The following is a 13,673-nucleotide window of genomic DNA, read 5'->3' as shown; positions in this document are numbered from 1 at the left end:
GGAGAACCATACCAAGCGAGGAGTCCCATACTCAAGGATTTCTGCTGGAAACACTCAACAATTTGGTTACTGCCATTCGAGAAACAAGGCCAGAACCAGTCGCACCTCGAAGCGAAAACTTTGGTGGAATAACCTATGAAAAAATTCCTCAAGCTCGATCCACCAGTCTTCGCTGGTAGAGCCGATCCTGAACTGGCAGAAAGTTGGGTCGAAGAGACCGAACGTGCCTTCCTGGTGCTGGGAGTACCAGAAGAAAAGAAGACCAACTTTGGCACGTACAGGCTGAAAAACAACGCACGAAAGTGGTGGGATACCACTAAGATTATCCAGTTCTCGGAAGTTGAAGTCATTCCTTGGACTGACTTTCGGAGAGCTTTCATGGATAATTACTTTCCATTACACTCCAGAAACAAGAAGAAGATGGAGTTTCTGGAATTGGAGCAGGGTGGCATGAATCTGATTGACTATACCACCAAATTTCAAAATCTTGCACGGTACTGCTCCCGGTTATTTGAGACCGACCAAGAAAGGGCCGACAAGTACATCAATGGACTGCGAGAAGGGCTAAGGTCACGGGTTATCACCAGCATGCCCCAAACGTTTCAAACGGCTGTGGCAGCAACTTCAAAAATATAAGTGGATTGGGAGCGATCAAAAGTGATCATAGCAAAAAGGCCCATAGTTGATGGTAGGAACAAGAAGAGAATGTTTCCAAGTGGCCAGGGTTCACGACAACCCTTTCAGAAGAAAAGGTTCCAAGGTGGGAACAACACTCAACAAGTTGTAAGGCCAAGGCAGAACATGGCTCCAAACAACCTGCAGTCCAACCCAAACTGCCCAAAATGCCATGTTAATCACGCAAGAGGACCATGTCCACGTGACACAGGTGGATGCTTCTACTGTGGCAAAGTGGGCTACATTGCAAGACAATGCAGGAAGAAGCTTATTGATGAGCAGAGGAGGAATGTCGGATCTGCCGGACCCTCTCAACAAGTACCACAACGAACACAAGTCCAACGACCCCCACCTAGAGTAGAACAAAGGCCTGCTGCAGGTCGTGTATATGCTGTAACGACTGAACAAGTCGAAACCGGTGACCTCATTGAAGGCACCGTACCTGTTAATGGACATGCAGCTTACGTCTTGTTTGATTGTGGTGTTACTCATACGTTTATCTCCGACGATTTCACCGAACAACTCCACGCCTCGGTGCAACCGATTGATAAAATGATCGAAGTATATAACCCGTTGGGTTCACGCACCAAATGTATCCGGTGTGTGAAAAATTTGGATATTGAGATAGCAGGGCAACACTTGCCTACTGACGCCATCCTGATCGATATGATACAGTACGATGTCATTCTGGGAATGAATTGGTTGGCTCAGAATAATGCCAAGATTCTGTGCCGCGAGGGCAGAGTGATTCTATCTCGACCCGGATTACCTAAGATGGAATACCGGTTATCCAAACCAGTTCCACAAAAAAGGCTCATATCAGCACTTAAGGTACAAAAATACCTTAGGAAGGGTTGTGTGGCCTTCCTGTTGAGTCTCTCGGTGGAAAAATCCAACGACCAACCCCTTGAGAGTTTGGAAGTAGTGTGGGAGTTTCCTGATCTGTTTCCTGAGGAATTGCCAGGACTTCCGCCACTTCGTGAGGTTGAATTTGGAATTCAATCCTTACCTGGAACAGCGCCAATATCCAAAGCCCCTTATCATATGGCACCAGCTGAACTCAGTGAGTTGAAGTGTCAGTTGGAAGAACTGATGGAACAAGGGTTCATCCGACCAAGTATGTCACCATGGGGAGCCCCGGTACTATTTGTAAAGAAGAAGGATGGATCCCTTCGGTTATGCATCGATTATCGGATGCTTAACCAGGCAACCATTAAAAATAAGTACCCGTTGCCTCGGATTGAGGACTTATTCGATCAGCTCAGAACAGCGAGAGTGTTCTCCAAGATCGACCTCAGGTCTGGATACCATCAGCTTAGAGTTAAGGAGGAGGATATACCTAAGACTGCCTTCAGAACGAGATATGGCCATTATGAGTTCGTAGTAATGCCCTTCGGACTTACAAATGCGCCTGCTGTCTTTATGGACCTGATGAACCGAGTGTTCAAACCATACTTAGACACTTTTGTCATCGTCTTCATTGATGACATTCTTGTGTATTCAGAGAATGAGGAACAACACAAAGAGCACTTGAGAATCGTCTTGAAAACCCTTCAAGATAATCAGTTATATGCCAAGTTTTCAAAATGTGAATTCTGGCTAGACAAAGTAATGTTCCTTGGCCATGTGATCTCAAAAGATGGAATCGCAGTAGATCCTGCGAAGGTCGAAGCTGTGATAGACTGGAAGCAGCCAGAAAATATCACTGAGGTCCGCAGCTTCCTTGGACTTGCCGGATATTATCGAAAGTTCATACAGGACTTCTCCCGAATCGTCGTACCAATGACGAAATTACTGAAAAAGGGAGTCAAGTTTGAATGGACTGACCAGTGTAAGGAATGCTTTGAGGTTCTCAAACAGAGGCTTACCACTGCCCCTGTCCTTACCTTACCTTCTGGTCAGGGAGGCTTCATTGCTTATACCGATGCCTCGGGAATGGGTTTGGGTTGTGTATTGATGCAGCTTGGCAAAGTAATCGCCTATGCATCCCGTCAGTTAAGAATTCATGAGAAAAACTATCCAACCCACGATCTGGAGCTTGCCGCGGTAGTGTTCGCGCTTAAAATCTGGCGACACTACCTGTATGGAGAGAAATTTGAGGTCATGTCGGACCATAAAAGCCTAAAATACCTCTTTTCTCAAAAAGAACTCAATATGCGGCAACGGCGATGGCTGGAATTCCTTAAAGACTATGAATTCACGCTTTCCTATCACCCTGGAAAGGCGAATGTTGTAGCAGATGCCCTTAGTCGCAAGACTGTTGGCACTCTGGCCAGCCTCACCGGACAATGGAAGCTGATGGAGGATTTTGTCAGTTGGAAGTCATTCCTGGCTGACCCAGGAAAGATTCGATTGTCATGCCTGACAATCCATATCGAGATCCTCGATCGCATTGTAGCCGAACAGTTCAAGGACCCCCAGTACTTGGAATTAAAAGCTCGTGCCGAAAGAGATGACACTTTCTTCCATTTAAAAGAAGATGGAGGAATATGGATGGAAGAAAGGATTTGGGTCCCAAATAACCCTGAGCTAAGACAGGAAGTACTCCAGGAGGCTCATAACAGCAAATACACCATTCACCCTGGAGGTACGAAAATGTTTTGGGACTTATAGAGAAAGTACTGGTGGAGGGGTATGAAACGGGATGTGGCTACATTTGTCTCAAGGTGTTTAATCTGCCAGCAAGTAAAAATTGAGCATCAACGACCTGGTGGAAAAATGCAACGGATCGAGATTTCAGAATGGAAATGGGAGGGCATTACGATGGATTTCATCGTTGGATTGCCTCGGTCCAAGAGACAACATGACTCAATATGGGTGATCGTAGACAGACTCACCAAGTCTGCTCACTTCCTGCCAATCAACACTCGATACTCAACTGAACGATTGGCGGAGATCTACATTCGGGAAATCGTTAGACTCCATGGAGTGCCGATTTCGATCATATCCGATCGTGACCCGAAATTTACCTCTCACTTTTGGGAGCCCGAATCGGATATGCGGGATAAATATCCTGAACTCTTCACCTTGTACTCTTAGCTGAATTTCGCGGACGAAATTCCTTTAAGGGGGTAATGATGTAAGACCCGCAATTTTTCAGAAAATATCTGAATAAAATTCATGAGGCATTTACCGGTAAAAATGGTATTTTTCTCAGAATGCGAAACGAATCAATTCCTGCGAGCCAGTTACACTTAGGATATTCGTCGAATCGCGAATATATGCTCAAACACTCTGGAAGCCATAACTTCCTATCTGAACAAAATCAAAGGATTCCTGCGAGCCAACTTTCTTAGTGGCATCAATACGAAGATAATGGCGTACTCAGAATTTTTTGGAAAAAAATCGCCGAAAACCCGAAATTCTTGCGGGACCCACAGAAATATGGGTCGGACCCACAGAAATATTTCTCAGAAAATATTCTAGAATATTCTAGAATATTCCAGCACCTTCCAGAGCCTTCCAGCTCCTTCCAGCACCTTCCATGGAAGGGATTCTCAGAAAAGCCCAAGGGTAAAGAGGGGATTCTGAAACTTGGGGCCCAAGTTTCAGAACCTATAAATAGAGGACCCCCCCTCCTTTAGAAAATCGCCAACCCCTCTCTCTCTCCTCCTTTTCCAAACCTCCCCTACCTAGCCTAGCCCACCTGAGCCCACCTGACCTAGTCTGAGCCTGCCTGACTTAGCCTGAGCCTGCTTGACCTGGTCTGAGCCTGCCTGACCTGGTCCTAACCCACCTGACCTAGGTCTGAACCTAATTGACCTAAGTCTGAACCCAGTTGACTTGACTTGAACCTGGTTTGGTTCAAAGTCAAAGTCCAAGTCCTTTTTCGTCTAAAGTTCGAAGTTGATCCTTTTTCGAAGTCGAGCCTCGTTCGAAGCGTTTGAAGCAATCGGAGTCGTTTCTTCCTCAAATTGAAGTAAGTTCGCTTCATTAAACTATCTCTCTCAAGTATTTGATTGTTTGTATATAGCATATACTTTCTGAAGTAGTATCTTGCTTTAGTTCTTGGTTGAGCCCTCTAGGACACTTCGGTGTTCACGCGCTCGCCTCGTAACTATCGTCGGATATATATGTTCGAATACGTAGTATATGCGTTCTTCAAAATAGTATCTCACCCTGGTTCTTGGTTGAGCCCTCTAGGACACTTCGGTGTTCACTTGCTCGCCTCGTAACTATTGTTGGATACAGATCTAGGTGTATATCTGCTGATACTGCCGACGCGTCTTATATCGCACAGGCCATGTAATTTACCTTTGCCGTCGCGTCGTATGATGCCAAGGCTCCCTGCTTTCTGTACTTCCGATTAAAGCACTTCCGATTATGTATTTACTTACGCCGTCGCGTCGAACGATGCCAAGGCTTCTGCTTTGTTATATATGTAGAATATTTCGTTCAGTTACACACCCTGAACAATAGTATATGCATTTCCTTTACGCCGCCGCTGTATAAAGCACAGGCTTCTGCTTATATTATATATATGGCGCGTAAGTGAGCGTTCAAATGGAGATCAACTCCAAAATCGCCCATGCGATTCCCTTACCGCTCCTCGTACAAGATTCTGCTTGACGAATGAAGCCCCTATTGGAAAGGCTTCGCCTTTTGGCAAAATGCTCTTTACGTAAAGACTAAATCAATTACGTATGGCCTGGCTATGGCCCAAGGTTCCTGCAACCTTGATGGATGCAAAGTACGCACAACAGTGCGCATCCATTTCCCGAGTTAAGCGTAGCGATTTCCCACCAAAGAAAGGAGATGCCGCTGAAATGGATAAAAGAAACGCACGCTTTCTCCGTAAAAGAGAGGAAGTGCTGCTGAAATTCCTGAAGGAGTTAAGAATGGCTCAGAAAGAACGTAGCAGAAGTGCTACCCAGTTATGGAACGCCTTCTACAATGTAGAAAGGTTCGTCGCACCACTGCCGGTAGAGCAGAGAAGGTGTTGACAGAATGGTTGGCAGAAGAGCTGCCAAAACCAGTTAAGTGGCACAATGATGTCCTTTGTTGGAACGATGTCAGAATGACTCGTCTCCCTGACACCTGCAAGGGCATCATACTTGTAAGAGCCGTTGCGCCAAAGTAGTGGTAGCGCCTTGACGAGGTCCTGAGCTCGTTGCATAAAAATACGTCGAGTAGGCGATCCGTAGAGATCGAGTCATGTGCATGCTCATTGAGAATTATCAGACAACTAGACTCGTAAGGGCCGCTGAGCCAGAGTTTGTTGTTTCCACCGAAAGACGTGAAGTGCTCGTCAAGGCCGAAGTGCCGAGAGCAGAGTTAAGCATGCATATGAATAAAACCTTTGTTCCACGGTGAAAACCGTGTGGTTGATTGGGGTCGGGTACATACTTCTTAAAGGCTGCCCTATAGGCATGCAATGTTCATCAAGTAATTGTAAGACCGGCAGGCCCCTTTCAGAATTTCTCACCGAGGAAGACGGTGATGGCGCAGCCTTGAGTGACATATATTTCACTCGAACCTGATAGAGTTCATTGATGGCCTTCGTCACTCAGAGGTATGGAGGTCGTGGTTATCCTTAAATATCTAAGGATTGAACCCAACTACTGGAGTAGCAGAATGCATTCGGATACCTTGTAAGGATCTCTTCCGGTATGCTGTACCGTCCTACTAGGGGGATGGGGTCAACAGGCCTCTGGGGTATCTAAAATACATAGAATAATCAACCCCTAGATCGTCGCGTTGTCGCCCAGATATGAGTCCCCTAAGCCCAGGGGGAGGTGCAATTATCGAAACAAAGCATTAGCTTAGGTACAACGCTACTTTGAATGTATGAGTGGATGACGTTGTTGAGTCAGTCCTGCATAACCTTTGTGAAGGTGTCATGGTCGGTATACTACTGGACCGATTGGGAAAGAACACCATTGATATCTGTACGACTAAGTGAAGCTCGGAGAGCTGTCCTTAGATTCGTAGGATACGGATGTGCCAAGCATAAAGGCTTGAGCTAGACATCCATTCGTGACTCTGAGGAAGTCAAGGCTAAGTCGTAGAGACTTGAGAGGTTATTCTAACTCACAACCCTGAAGAGGCTTATGCGAAGTCATGACGACTTGCGTGGATGTTCAACTCATAGCCCTGATGAGGCTTTTGCGATATACGCTAAGTCATGGAGGCTTGAGCGTCGTATTACGAACTGCGACCCTGAGTGGTCTATGCATTTACTTGAGTTGAATAGATAGGTGTTTGCCTACTTACCAGACCATCAGTGGTTCTGACCCCGTTTAATGGGGATTTCAGGTGTTGAACCTGCGTGGCGATATGCGGAGCAAGGCGGCATCAAGTTCCAGGGTTTCTCTAGACAGAGTTGTACTGCTTCCTTTTTATTGAACCTTCACTGCTTTTCTAAGCAGTAGTGTTGTAATAAACATGTGCTTTCGATACAATAGAACACTTTGGTGGTCAATGAGTTGCTTGGCCACATACCTGCAACGTGCTCGAAGTTTTCTAAAACCGACGACTCATTATCGTCTTATTCCGCTGCTAAAAGCTTTTCTAAGTTCCGCTGCAAAGAAAAAAAAAGAAATCCATGAAAATTTTAACTTAGCTTTGTTTTGAAAATCCGGGGCGTTACAAAGTCTCTCACCTTTCTCAAAGGTCAAAATCAATTTCCAAGTGTTTCAAGGCTAAGATTCTCAGGATTTCAGTTTCCCGAGTTTCAATTTTCCTTCCCCAAAGAATTTTCCAATGAATTTCAACCATTTTTCAAAGAAAACTTTCAAAACTTGAAGCTTTTCCTGACAAGCATTTTCCCTTCAAATGTTTACCCTTTTCTCAAGAATTCTTTCCATTTTCTCAGAATTTTCATCCATTCATGATTTTCCCACACCTTTATGAACTTTCTCGTGATTTCAAAAACTCCTTTCATCTGAGTTTCCTGAGAAATTGACCTTTTTCCTGAGAAATATTTTTCCACTCCAAAGGTTTTCTGAGCATACATCATGTTTTCCAACTTACATTTTCCAAAATCTCATAGCACATGCCTGATTTCTTTGTGCATTTAGGATAGAACACGATTTTGATGATTTAACTAAGTCAAGCACAATTTTGGTCCTTGGTTCGATTACCCCTGTTAAAGGCGGCAGGAACGGTCGAGCCTCGTACCCACAGGTCGAGCCCCATCCCATGGATTTTCCCACAATTTTCAAAACGGAGGCGAGTATTTCAAAAGAAATTTCCAAAATCCGGTCAAGTTTGAAGCGCGAAAGCGTTTCCCTCTCTTTCTTCTGCAAGGAGGGGAAGACGGGAAAAATTTCGCGACGATAACAGGTTTGGCGACCGAGATGGGACCTGTCCTTGTCTGATTAAAATTATGCTTGACTTAGTTCAATTATCGAAATTATGTTCACAAAATGTCAGCTCTTTTGATATCATGCGAACCTAGGAGCCTAGATTCTGACCTAGCTGACATTGACTGCATATAGACTAGGCATGGTTTGGTAGGACCAGATTGAGGAAAAATTTTCATGCTCACATAGACTTAGGTCTAAACACAACTCTCCTCAATTTAGGATCTGAATGTAAACAATGTATGCTTCTTTAAGGATTTTCAAAATCTTTCTCTCTAGGACTTAGAGCCTTCTATTTCTTGCATGTGATCATTTTTTCAAACCTCCATTACCTATCATTACCCGGTCTTCACGTTGCTGGGCTCTCTTCCAGAACCCTAGTTCGGGACAGAGCCTCACAACTGGGCCAATTATTTGGGTTAACACCCCCCTACCACGTACCGCAGGCTACAGTCCGAAGTATATCGGTAGGCGCTCAAGGATGTTGGAAAACCTTACCTTAGAACCGGAGTTGAGATTATATGCCACGTACCTCGGATTTTGATTCGGGTATATCGGCATAACTGGATTGGACAAAGATGATCTGAGCCTAGAGTTAGGATTAAGGTCCTACAACTGTTTTTCAAAATAATGCATCTAGAGTGAGCCTTTTAAGGAGTGATGTATGTGCATAAATGTTTGTGCAGGATGTGATTGTTCGTATATTACCTCTATTTTCTTACATTTTTCCGAAAATATTTTCAAATACCCATATTTTCATCATTTTCCTTTATTTTCTCAAACCCTGGATGATTTTCCCAAATATCCAATTTCTTTCAAAACTCCAGGTGATTTTTCATTCTTCCGTTCTACTGGATCTCGAATTTCCAACTGCATTTTTATCCTGCCTGCAATTTTCAAAAATCATATGTTTTCTTTCATTGGATTTTCAATCCTTTTGTCTATTTGCAAAATTCTTCACCTTATTTTTCTCATGCATACCTTGATTATTGCGGTGGAAATTGTTTATCCACCTTCCCTTTTGCCTTCTCCTTATTCTCAATCCATTTGCGGATTGTTTTTCCAAAGGATATCTCTTTCCTTCAAAAAATGATGTTTTCCTCGTGGTTGACAACCTCGCCTAGGTAACAAGGCACATTTTCCATTGTTTATTTCTCTTACAAAGAATAACAACACAATTGTCGTGATTTCAACGGCAACTCCATCCCTAGTAATGGGATAATCTTCCAATGGTCTACCATATTTTCTTTAATATTTCCTTCCAAAAATCCAAAAAAATTCCTCAAAATTTGATCCTATTCAGCGTATCAGCTACTCATTTGATGGTTCAGACAAGGTTAGAGAAGAAGACCGCACCAATTCAGCGTATCAGCTACTCATCAACATCAGAAGGAGAGATGAATTCGCCAAGGTCAGACAAAGACCAAGAGCAACTAGAAGATGACAGTATCGACCCTCAGATGTACGCGATGTTTCAGAAAATGATGAAGAGGATGATGAGTGAGCAGGCTGGCACCAGCTCAGACAAAAATCCATTCAGTCAGAGAATTAGAGATCGTGTGGCCAAGAGGTCAACCAAGTCCTCTGAGGAGAATGTTCAAGATACTTCAGACGAAGATGATACCGATGAAGAATATGAGGTACCTCCGGCATTTCAGAAACGTGGCCAAAGGAGGAGTCACAAATCAAAAAGTCAGGTCGCAGAAGAGCCCCTGCAGACACAATTCAGGGAAATGGCCAGAGTGGTAAAAGATCTGCAAGCCCGCGACAAGGGCAAGAAAGTCTTCACCAGCGAAGACTTCTATGATGGCCTCGAAGGGGATGATGATCTCGAAAACCTCCCCCGCAAGTTCATTAAATTCGATGGTTCTGGTGATCCCAAAGCCCACCTTGCCATGTTCTTCGCCGAATGCTCCAAATTCAAGAGAGACAATAGGGCCCTATTTCTCTATTTTCCTCGTAGCCTAGAAGGCACTGCCGCCAAGTGGTACTCTGAGCATATCAATCCAATCGAGCTGCGAGAATTCGATAAGGTGGTCAACCTATTCATTGAGCGATTTCTGTTCAATACTGAAGCGCTCCCAACATTGAGCCATCTCTGTAATCTAAGGCAGAATGAAAATGAAAAGGCAAGGGACTTCATTCGCAGATGAAGAGAGACTTGCAATAAAATGAGGGATCCTATATCAGAAAGGCATGCTTTATCGCTGATCCTCAATAATTTTTCGCAACCTCTGAGAGGATTAATTTCTACCTCACCATCCAAATCTTTTGTTGAACTCATTGAGCGAGCAGAATGGCTCGAGCTGGGCATGGAGAATGGAGTCTATGAAAGCTTCACATTTTCTAAGAATAACCCTCAAGGTGAACAAAAGAAGAAGGCTCACTTCACTTTTGCGGCTAAATCTTTCAATAATAGCAAAGGCAACAAGAATGATCATGGCAACAGTTTGGAGAGAATAAAAAAGCAAAAAGGGAAGGACATCAACAGTGATAAACCTCTCCAATCCAGCCCTCAGCATCAAAAGAAAGATCAGGAAAAATCAAAGCGCAAAGACTGGAGAACTGATCGAGAATTCACCCCTCTGGATCAGACACTCGAGAGTATCCTCGAGTATATGCTTGAGAAAGACCTTGTCCGGTTGCCTAAAGCCAATGATCCTCCAGCAATTATGGGCAGATTCAAAGAACAGTTTTGCAAGTTTCATCGAGCAGTAAGGCACGATACAAAAAACTGCTTTGTCCTTAATAACATTGTTCAAGACTGCATTGACAAGAAGCTCCTCGTTGAAGATGAAAAGGAGGACTAGTCGTCCTGACTAAGCTTTTTCCACAATCATTCCAGAAGATGACAATGCCAACACTTTCCTATTTCTCATCTTTCTTTTTCAAAAGAATAATGTAATCCCATTCTCTTTCCTTGATTTCAAAGCATCAATAAAATCATCAAATTTTCCAATAGCTTGGCGCCATATTATTTGTTTCTCCTTCCTTTTTACAATGTCTCTCTTGTGAGGAATGATCTTGAGAATGTCTATCAGTCAAGAAGCTTGTCGCCTTATTCATCAATTATCCTTCTTTTATTCAAAATTTTCCTCCCTAGTTACACTGGGGCATTTTTTTTTGAAAATTTATCTTTACCTCAAAACATCCTGTATGCAGGCAGGATAAACCATTCTCTCATTTTGCATATATATGCACTCATTCGCATCAATTTGCATTCATTTGCACTTCATTTGCATTTCATGTGCATGTGCATTGCATTTGCATTAACTATGCATCCAATTCCATTTCCCATTCAGGATATGGGATAAATCCTGAGACTATGAATGATTTCCCATCTTAATCATCAATCTCTAACTCCAGTTTACAATCTCTGTTGATTTCTCCTCAAAATTCTGCAGATAGAATCCTCTTTTCAAAAATCCAGTTCTCGCACTGACAATTTGCAAAATTGTGATCCCCTAACCGGGTTCTCCTCTGAAGATCTGAATTCCGATTCAGCTTTCTTTCAAACTCCAACTTTCAAGTTGATCCATATCTTTCTTTTGTTGATCCGAGTTCCGACTCGTGATCTCTATACCTTGTTCGAGCCCTGACTCGAGCTCTTTATTTTCTTTTGTTGATCCGAGTTCCGACTCGTGATCTTTATACCTTGTTCGAGCCCTGACTCGAGCTCTTTATTTTCTTTTGTTGATCCGAGTTCCGACTCGTGATCTCTATACCTTGTTCGAGCTCAGATTCGAGCTCTTCATTTTCTTTTGTTGATCCGAGTTCCGACTCGAGATCTCTTTATTCATTCGAGCTCAGATGCGAGCTCTTCATTTTCTTTTGTTGATCCGGATTCCGACTCGAGATCTCTACATCATTCGAGCTCAGATTCGCGCTCTTCATCTTTTGTTGATTCGGGTTCTGACTCGAGATCTCTTTATTCATTCGAGTTCAGATTTGAGTTCTTCATTTTCTTTTGTTGATCCGGGTTCCGACTCGAGATCTCTTTATTTATTCAAACCCTGACCCGAGCTCTTTATTTTCCTTTGTTGATCCGGGTTCCGACTCGTGATCTCTTTACTTTATTCGAGCTCTGACTTGAGTCATTCATTCTTCTGCATTGATCCAAGGGTCAGTCGATTTCTCAAATTTGATATTTTGCCCACCAATTCCAATTCAAATCCTCGGGTCATTCAATTCTTCAATTTCGACCTCTGGGTCACCCAATTTCCAATTTTCAAATTACCAAAATTCTCAATTTCAACCGCCAGGTCATCCAATTTCTATTCCCCGTTCAGGATAAGGGGATAATCCTGAAACCATTCATAGAAGCGATTCAACTCTCTACAATGGTCTTCGCTCTTCATTGAACTGATAGTGTTCCAAGCGAACTGATAGTCGTTCTTCATCGAACTGATAGTGTTCCAAGTGAACTGATAGTCGTTCTTCATTGAACTGATAGTGTTCCCAAGTGAACTGATAGTCGTTCTTCATTGAACTGATAGTGTTCCAAGTGAACTGATAGCGTTCCAAGTGAACTGATAATCGTTCTTCATTGAACTGATAGTGTTCCAAGTGAACTGATAGTGTTCCAAGTGAACTAATAGTCGTTCTCCATCGAACTGATAGTGTTCCAAGTGAACTGATAGTTGTTCTTTATCGAACTGATAGTCGTTCTTCATTGAACTGATAGTGTTCCAAGTGAACTGATAGGCGTTCTTCATCGAACTGATAGTGTTCCAAGTGAACTGATAGTCGTTCTTCATCGAACTGATGGTGTTTCAAGTGAACTGATAGTCGTTCTTCATTGAACTGATAGTGTTCCAAGTGAACTGATAGTCGTTCTTCATCGAACTAATAGTGTTCCAAGTGAACTGATAGTCGTTCTTCATCGAACTGATAGTGTTCCAAGTGAACTGATAGTCGTTCTTTATCGAACTGATAGTGTTCCAAGTGAACTGATAGTCGTTCTTCATCAAACTGATAGTGTTCCAAGTGAACTGATAGTCGTTCTTCATCGAACTGATAGTGTTCCAAGTGAACTTATAGTCATTCTTCATTGAACTGATAGTGTTTCCAAGCGAACTGATAGTCGTTCTTCATCGAACTGATAGTGTTCCCAAGTGAACTGATAGTCGTTCTTCATTGAACTGATAGTGTTCCAAGTTAACTGATAGTCGTTCTTCATTGAACTGATAGTGTTCCAAATAAACCGATGGTCGTTCTTCATTGAACTGATATTATTCCCAGCGATGGTTGTTCTTAATTGAACTGATATTGTTCCCAGCGAACCGATGGGCGTTCTTAATTGAATTGATATTGTTTCCAATGAACCGATGGTTGTTCTGATACTGTTCCCAGTGAACAGATAGTCGCCTCGTTTGGGGAAATGAGAGGATAATTTTCGTCACGGATGCGTTAAGCCGAACCCCAAATGCTCTCTTTCACCAAGGATCTCAAGAAAATTTTGTCAATTTGACAACCAGATTATTTGTTGATTTCAAAAACTTTATTATACAAATCTTTACCTCAGTCTACCTTCAGCATTACTTCCAAAAGAGTGGAGCTTTTGCGAGAAGAGATTCAAACTTTAAATTCTTTCTATTGGCCAACCAAAAGGATGAAGGATAAATCCTTGATATGGCCAGAAAAGAAGATTTAATGTTATTGCAAAGCCACAAATGATTGATATTGATCGCAGTC

Source organism: Nuphar pumila, chromosome 1, assembly GCF_984573655.1.
Source record: "Nuphar pumila chromosome 1, dmNupPumi1.hap1.1, whole genome shotgun sequence".
NCBI lineage: Eukaryota > Viridiplantae > Streptophyta > Magnoliopsida > Nymphaeales > Nymphaeaceae > Nuphar > Nuphar pumila.
This window is presented reverse-complemented; position numbering follows the sequence as displayed.